The sequence below is a fragment of the Triticum dicoccoides genome, chromosome 7A (assembly GCF_002162155.2).
Source record: "Triticum dicoccoides isolate Atlit2015 ecotype Zavitan chromosome 7A, WEW_v2.0, whole genome shotgun sequence".
Classification (NCBI taxonomy): domain Eukaryota; kingdom Viridiplantae; phylum Streptophyta; class Magnoliopsida; order Poales; family Poaceae; genus Triticum; species Triticum dicoccoides.
Genome location: NC_041392.1, coordinates 44,203,606 through 44,213,062, shown reverse-complemented (window position 1 = coordinate 44,213,062; position 9,457 = coordinate 44,203,606).

Below are 9,457 nucleotides of genomic sequence, written 5' to 3'. Positions count from 1 at the left end.
TGTAATGTAAACTATTTTTGCTTGTATTTGTTGATGCATGATGCTCTGACTACTGGAAACATCAGGACTACAGATGGATAGAAGAAGCTTTTATCAAAGTCTTCCCTTTCTGACACTTGAGAGAATTTCTCTGCAAGATAAATTTAAGTCTGTTCTTGATCATGCATCTGTATGTGGCTGCACTCAACCGAATATGGTTTGCTTGGTGTGATCTTTCCTAGAACAAGAAGCTTCATGAGCAAGTAGTAGAACTGGAGGGAAAGGCTAGAGCATTTCTTTTATGTACTATCAAGATATTAGTCCTTAATACTCTGTCTTGCTGGCCATGTACTAAAAATGGTGCTACCATGTCTCATCAAGATATGTATGCTTGTGATATGCTCAATCTGCGATGGTCCAGTCAGATGTTTTGTTATGCTTCAAATGGTGGCTGAATCTGTGCCATAAGCCGTCCTTGAACAAAATGAATGGAGAGGGAGATGAAATACTTGAGGTGCTTGCTGCAAAAGTTCTATTTTATAACTAACTGCTAGTAGGGTTTTTTTCGTAAAATGTACATTAAGTGGCTAAGATTCTTCCACCAGAATCTATGCCATCCACCTACGATCCAATGGCTCATGGCTGTTTTTCTATTTTTGCACTGGTGGCCCTTCTTCTATTGTAGTCGTTCCCGTGTTATCATGGCACGTATTTGCATCATAAACACATAATACCCACACTGATTCAAATTATTTCAAGTTTTAGGTTTGTCTGGAGTCAACCGTTTTTATGTTTTATAGATCCATGAAAATTCATGATAATGTCTACATTATATCAATTATATATGGTATAAAAACATATTTTATAATGATTATTTTTTATGGGGAAATATATTATAATGATACTTGCACACAATGACACAGCAATGGTGAAAATACCACATTCATGGCTGGTTGAAAGGGTAGAGGTGCAGCCGTGAGACCGGATAGTATCACCTTAAATTTGAAGTGTCCGTGGTGAGTGTGGAATGCTGGTTTTGGTTCATCTGCTGCAGCAATTTGTATCTCACGGTACCCCGAGCGCAAATCTAACTTGGTTCAGAATGTTGGGCAATCTAATCTGGGTGGGAGGGTGATGAGAGGCTTCCGTGCGCCCGAAAAGGCTCTACGACGTGCCTCGGACGCGCCCATCCGACTAAATCCCCACTTCACGTCCAACTCTTTTTTTCTTTTTGCGTTCTCCACTGTGGGCAAGCGAGACCCATGTGCACAAATATGTGCGCGTGCACACACGCACGAGGTTTTGTTTCAGATGTGCTAAGTCTCGTGCCTTTTTAGGGCCGTTTTGGCTTTTGGGAGCATATGCTCCCTAACGAATAGTAAATTCAAACAAAATAGTAAATAAAATTTAAAAATTCTGAATTTTTTCTAGATGTTCTTATTAGTGTGACAAGAGTACTTGCCAATTTTCATGCGAAACAGGATGACGGTGATTCCTCAGTGAAAAAAACAAAAATAAGTGGAACATTTGTCGTTCAATTTGCTTTTTTCACATATTAAGATACATAAGCTTTCCTGCTAAAAATTTGCAGGTAGTGTTTTGGTGTGACAATGATTACATCTATTTTTTTAGATAATATTTGGAAAAAAATCATGGGCGGGAGCATATGGTCCCAAGAGCCGAATTAGATTTCTGCTTTTTTTATGTTAAATCTTGTGTATAGCACTTACAGAGGGAGGGGAGAGGGGAGAAATTACCATGTTTGGTCCTTCAAGTCTCTGGCGCACAACGATTTCGTCCCACAACTCGAGAAACACTATAATACAATCCTTATAAACGCGAATACATAACAGTCTACGGCACCCTTATGGTCACCTCGACGGTAGAGCGCCTGATGGCGCTGCATGGCACTGCATTTTTGCGGAAATCCCCCTCCTTTTTGCAGAAACAACGCAAGCTCCCCCGGTCCATGCGCCCTGCCTCATCTTCGGACACATTTGTCATCCTCTCGCGCAGAGTAGGCAAATTGTCACAGCCTTATTCATTACGCCAGCCGCCTCCAGTCCACCACTCTGAGCCAGCCGCCTCCCACGGCACCACTCATCTCCGCTCCGTCTCTTCCTCATCTCCCCCAAATCCCTTAGCCAAGCTCGCCCAAATCCCTAACCATAATCACCCTCGCCAATCGATCTCCATCCATCGCCATCCAATATCGAATCCACAATGGAGATCACTCATCCGCTGGCGCAACTCCTCGTTCAGGTGGCTGCCGGCGATGCGGAGAAGCTCTCCCGACTGCGCAAGATACGGTCGTAGTTCCCTGACCTCGTGATACTCTACAAGGAGGCGGTCGGCATCGTTGTTTGTCTTACAGAGAAAGAGGTCAGGAATCACTGAAACAAGAAAGAGGTCGGGCTAGCACAAGGATGACAGACTCGCCTTGAGCTCCACAACATATATCGTGTGGCAAAAAGAATGGAAGTGTGATGTACAGGTTCGCTAACCAGCTTCTTAATCTGCTTGGTGTTCAGCATGTCTTGCTAGAGGCCGCTACCAACCGTGCAGTTCGGAGTTGATCCGAACTGCGACCAAGCCGACTTGAACATAAGGGGTCGCGCGCTTAAGGGAAGGAACCTACAAGGTCGGATCCGAGGACACTGGTCGGATGTGATCCGAATTGTATTCGGATTGTGGCTGAGTAGACTTATGGGCTTTAGGGTCCGTGCGAGGCCCAAGTGTTGAGCCCGCGAAGGACGCCTATATATAGTGAAGGTGCCGCACACTCACGGGTTGATCGCTTCGGCGCTGTCACTAGGGTTTGCATGTGTGGCGAATAGACACCTCCACTCGCCGCCGGTTGTGTGATCGGGCCTAGCAGTCTGTCGCACGACGTTCCTCCTGCACGCATAGATACCGTTAGAGGCGGTGCATTTGCGCCGCTCCGGCAAATCTGTACGTGGGAACCGACCACCGGTTGTACGAGGGAGATCGGACAAGGAGGAGACGATCCACGCGGACGCACTGCCCCAACTCTTCTTCCGCTGCATGGCACTGCGCGTCTAGTGGTAACGAATTGTGATCCATCTCCCGTAGCATGTTCTTGGTTGTTCTGAGCGTAGGTAATTTTAATTTGCAGTCGACGCACCCTACCGTAGATCCCAACAGTGGTATCAGAGCCTCTGCTATAGGATTTGGATTCAAATCATTTGCATATTAGATATGTGGAGGCAATAGATGAGATCTGTTGTCATTGATAAGATTGGCTGTGTGCATGGTTGATGAGATCAACTGCACATGGGGATCGATGTGGCTATGTTTTCTGTTGATTGGGATCGATGAGGTCGTGACACGATCTACCCCTATCGGTCAGTTATCCGCCATCGAGGTTGACAGTGAAACGTAAATCCGAACCAGATTCACGATGATCGATGAGATCAGTCAGATCAAAGAATTCGGCGTGATCGGAGTTCAGATGTGATCTGTAATTTCTGAAAACGTGGGCTCTGCCGTGTGCGTAGCGCCTTGTATTTCGTACACGATCACTCAAACCGGTAGATGTGAATAGTTTGGCTCATGTGTATGTGATGCATGTGTGTAAATTATACATGGCCTGCATGTCATGTTTGGCAGCCGGCAGGAGCCAAAGTGCTATCATTATATTTATAACGACCTGCGTGTCGACTTGTGACTCTATGTAAAATTCATTACTAGTTGTAGTAGTTGGATAATAGAGATCAGATTGGTGGCTTGGCGTCCCGGCGTGACAAACAAGATTGAGTTTCTAGATGGTCATCGGAGTTGGAGCCGACCTGGAAGAAGTTCCATGAAGGAGCCGTACTATTTCACAATATGTGTTTATTTGTGATTGTTATGCTTCCTTGTTTTCTATGCATGTTAGAATGGTAGAAAGATCCCTCTTGAATATCAAGCGAATTACCATCCCCGATGTTGCACCTTCGCACATCAAGTACGTCTATTAGTGGGCTCATAAAATTGGGGTGCTGCTAGGTGTCCTTGAACTGAAGGGTTCGTGTCGGACACGGACATGCACTGCATTAGGTTGACTTGACAAGGCTATCAAAACGGTTTTGGGCCTTGTGGCAAAAGAGGTCGGGAGCCAGGGTATGAGATACCTACCCGACCGACAGGAGTCGTATAGAGATACGATTAGCAAGGAGTTGCTTACCGGATAGGCATGTTGTCTAGCAGTGATGCTAAAGCTCACTAGTCGCATGTGCTAGTCGGATCCTGAATCACTGAGAGTTTGCGGAGGGATGCTGACTTCAGTGGGAGTATTTCTGTTTAAGGCTAGAATTACTCTACATAAACACATTGCTTAATGATTGCATATTTTTCTGTTGTAGATCAATGGCACCACCTGCTCAGCCCAACTTTGCATTGAAATCAATTCTGGAAAAGGATAAACTGAGACACTAGCGTAGCGGTATGGTGCGCCACCTCACTCCATGGTATCATTTTTAAAGGCATATTAACGCTCGTGCTTTCTTAGGAATAAGAACGCTCGCCAGACTATATCCGGAGAGGTCGCCAATCATGCCTCCACCAGTCAGGCTCCAAGGCTGGACCCGAACGCGGGAGCGAATACGAGGCGCACGCCGGATGCTCCTCCGATAGAGGATGCGGACAGAATGTCCGCCACAAATTCCGAGGTGGAGAGCGCCATGAACCACAGGCGTCGCCGAGCCGTTCTCCGTGACGCTTGTTTCTCCCAGGAGGCCACGCGTACCTCCGTGCTGCTCAGAATGGTCTAGCCAGAGCCACGGTCGAATATGTAAAGGATATACAGGTGAGAGAATTTGATGATTATATATAGTAGTAGCCCCTGAGACTTGAAACAGTTAGAATAACTGATTTAAGGATCATTTGTCATGCAGGTTCTTATAGAAAAGAATACCCAATTGTCCCATGAGCTTGAAGAGTGTAAGGCCCAACTTCAGGCCGCACTGGCCGCCGAAGAGAAGTCCAAGAAGACCCCCTCTGGTAACACATATTTAAAATGATAGATACCGTATAGAGTGCGGCATATGTTCACATCTGACAACAAATATTGCAGATGACGCCGGAGGAAATCCGGATGAGCAACATCTCTTACGCCGGCTAAAGGCCGGCGAGAGCGTGCTTACGAGGGTTAGGCAGGAGAAAAATAACCTCCAGGATGCCAACACCCAGCTGGGCGTGGAACTGAAGGACGTTCATGCCCAACTGTCGGACTCCGTGAAGGAGAATCAGCGGCTTTGACGCGGCATTTTCAGTAAGTGCTTGAACGAACTTGTTAAAAAGAGTTTGGCGAAGAAGCCTGCTAACAGAGTTATGTCTGTAGGTATGCTGATGGGTCGTCCCGCGGATGAGATGCCCGGGTCTGCGGGTGATCTTCTACCAGAGTTGTCGCAACTTCACGAACGAGTTCGGCAGGTGATGCGAGGTGTTGCCCAGGCCTTATAGCCATCCGACTCCCTGCCTGAAGGTCTTGGAGAGCTTGCGGAGAAGCTTAAGGGAGCGCATCCGCGCTTCTGATTATGGAAGATATGGGCCCGCCATCAAGGTGCCAGGGAAGCCTGGGCCATGGTGAAGACACGGTATACCAAGGCTGACCCAAATCACATGGCCGAGGTCGGACCTGTGGGGCCTGATGGGAAAGAGATCTCCGTGAGATTAGTGTACGGACAAGTAGAATTGGCCGCAAAGTATTCCCAATAGGACTGTAGACTAGACATCTTGTTGGATGGTATAGAAGAGGAATTTAACCAGTCAAATTGACTATGTAATTAAATTGACATGTATAATGCCTTCTAGCCGGATTGTAGATCATTTGTCATGGCGGACCTTTCCGCTTCAACCTCGGGACCCGATAGTCCGGAGTGTATCCAAATACCCTCTCGGTTATGTCAGAACCGAGGCATGCATGGAAACCAGGCGTAGGGGTCATTAGTGCTTGAACATACAAGTGCCCAACTAGTTATGTTATATTACATGGTTAGTAAGAAACATCTTCCAGGGAGAATAGTTCCGTTAGGGGTTCCTTTCCCTGGGTTTGCATGCCCTAAAGTGCATGTCCGGACTGCGAAAAGAACGCAGAAAAGAGCATCTGGGGGCACATATATAAATAAGTAAAAAATCATCTTTTGTTCACCGACCGAATATTCCCTTAAGAACGCTAGCTTTCGGCTTCACCCAGTCTGAGGTACACATCCGGCTGACTCGGCAGTAACAATCGCAGAGGTGCTTCCCTTATACCCTAGACGAATTAACGGGAACGTAGGGCATAAATACAAGAGCAAGGCAACCCGGCTTGGCCAAAACTTAAGTCATATCGATGCATATAATGGTGAATAAAAGGTACATGCGGAAGAATGACACATGTGCTTGGCATGAAGCCCGTATAGATAAATAAGCTTCTGTGAGAGGAGCCCCCAGGTATAATGAGCGCGGATATCACGTCCGTTGTGCGCAAATAAGGCACAAATTGGCCCTTAAAGGCTGTGGGAGAAAAGAAGGGGAGAAGGAGAGAAATAAAAGACAGATAGTAAAAAGTGGACAGAGGAAGGAGACGAACACAGAGTCCGGCGCTAGGCGTAGAATCTTCGGAGTCTGGCTGCGTTCCATGGGTTCGGCTCGAGTCAATTATCCGATGCATCCCACAGACGGTATGCTCCACCAGTCCTAACTTGGTCAATAATGAAGGGACCCTCCCATTTGGGCTTGAGTTTGTCCTTTTTCTTCTCCGGCAGGCGTAGAACTAACTCGCCAACGTTATAGGTTTTGGCTCGTACTTCTCTGCTTTGGTATCTTCAAGCCTACTGTTGATAGAATGCGGAACGGGCTTTTGCCACGTCACGCTCCTCCTCCAGGGCGTCCAAACTGTCCTGCCGATCGAGCTCGGCCTCTCTTTCTTCGTACATGCGCACTCGAGGTGAGTCATGAATTATGTCGCAGGCCAGAACCGCCTCTGCGTCGTATACCATAAAAAATGGTGTGTATCCGGTAGTGCGATTCGGCGTGGTCTGCAACCCCCAGAGTACGGAGTCAAGATCTTCTACCCAGTGCGTGTTAGATTCCTTTAGGGACCGCACTAGTCTGGGTTTGATGCTGCTCATGATAAGACCATTTGCTCGCTCGACTTGACCGTTAGTTTGTGGGTGATAGATGGAAGCATAATCGAGCTTGATGCCCATGTTTTTGCACCAGAGTTTTACCTTGTCGGCCGTGAAGTTCGTGTCGTTATCTGTGATGATGTTGTGGGGGACGCCATAACGGTGTACAACCCCGGATATAAAGTCTATCACCGGTTCGGATTCGGCCGTTTTAACAGGTTTGGCTTCTATCCATTTGCTGAATTTATCCGCCATGACCAGCAAGTATTTCCTCTTGTGGATTCCCCCTTTAAGGTGTCCAACCATGTCGAGCCCCCAGACCGCGAAGGGCCAGGTAATGGGGATTGTTTGGAGGGCGGTGGGTGGCATATGGCTTTGGTTGGCAAAAAGCTGGCAACCAACACAACGTTGGACTAAGTCCTGAGCGTCTGCCCGGGCCGTCGGCCAATAAAACCTGTATGGAAGGCCTTGCTTACAAGGGCCCGGGCTGCAGCGTGGTGGCCTCCGAGTCCGGCATGAATTTCAGCCAGAAGCTTCCGCCCTTCCTCTTCGGAGATGCACCTTTGAAGGACTCCGGTGGTGTTTTTCTTATAAAGCTCTCCCTCATGGACCTTATAGGCTTTAGATCGCCGCACTATGCAACGTGCCTCATTTTGGTCCTCGGGGAGTTCCTGCCTAGTTAGGTAGGCCAAGAATGGTTCTGTCCACGGGGCGATGACGGCCATTATAACGTGGGCTGATGATGTTATTTCGGTGGCAGAGCCTCCGATTATGTCAGAGTGTTCGGTATCGGGCATTGCGGTTGGGTCCGGGCTGTTATTGCTGGGTTCCCCTTCCCATACCAGGGATGGCTTGAACAGCCTCTCCAAAAAGATGTTGGGGGGACTGCATCGCGTTTTGCACCGATGCGTGCGAGGACATCTGCCGCCTGATTGTTTTCCCGGGATACATGGTGAAATTCGAGCCCCTCGAACCAAGGTGACATTTTTAGGACGGCGTTGCGATAGTCTGCCATTTTCGGATCCTTGGCATCAAAGTCTCCATTTATTTGGGATATTGCGAGGTTCGAATCCCCCCGCACCTCTAGGCATTGAATGCCCATGGATACTGCCATCCGGAGACCATGTAAAAGGGCCTCATATTCGGCTGCGTTGTTGGAGTCCGTATACATTATCTGGAGTACGTATTGAACTGTATCTCTGGTTGGGGATGTCAAAACGATGCTAGCCCCCAGACCAGCCAACATTTTGGAGCCGTCGAAGTGCATGATCCAGTTGGAATACGCGCCGTACTCTTTAGGGAGTTCGACTTCCGTCCATTCGGCGACAAAGTTGGCCAGTACTTGCGACTTAATGGCTCGCCGCGGCTTGTATGTTATGTCGAATGGGAGGATCTCAATGGCCCATTTGGAAATCCGGCCCGTGGCATCGCGGTTGTTTATAATATCATTAAGTGGCACTTCCGAGGCTACTGTTATTGAACACTCTTGAAAGCAGTGTCGCAGTTTCCGGGATGCCATGAATACCGCGTATGCTATCTTTTGATAATGCGGGTACCGTGACTTGCATGGAGTAAGGACAGTGGATACATAGTAGACCGACTTTTGAAGGGGGAATTTATGTACGTCTATTTCTCGTTTGACGACGAGCACTGCGCTCACAACTTGATGGGTTGCCGCAATGTATAACAACATGGTTCGCCAATGTTTGGCGTGGCCAGGACTGGGTTGGTTGCTAATATGGTTTTTATTTCTTCCAACCCAGCTGTGGCGGCATCCGTCCACTCGAAGTATTCGGTGCACCGTAGGAGGCGATAAATGGGTAATGCCTTTTCTCCCAGGCGAGAGAAAAAGCGGCTTAGAGCCGCCACACATCCGATTAATTTCTGGATTTGTTTGAGGTCTATTGGGATACCCAACTGTGACAGAGCTTGGATCTTGGCCAGATTTCCTTCAATTCCTCTGCCGGATACAATGAAGCCCAGGAGCTCTACGGCAGGCACGCCAAAAACGCATTTTTCCGGGTTGAGCTTGATGTCATATGTTTGGAGGTTATCGAATGTGAGTCTCAAGTCGTCTACTAGAGAGTCGATATGCTTGGTTTTGACGACCACATCATCTATGTATGCCTCCACTGTTTTGCCGATCTGGTTTGCCAGACATGTCCGAATCATGCGCTGATATGTTGCGCCGGCATTTTTGAGCCCAAAGGGCATTGTGTTGAAGCAGAAGGGTCCGTATGGTGTGATGAATGCCGTTGCGGCTTGGTCGTGCTCCGCCATCTTAATTTGGTGGTAGCCGGAGTATGTGTCAAGGAAACACAATGAGTCGTGTCCTGCGGTAGCATCTATAATTTGATCGATGCGGG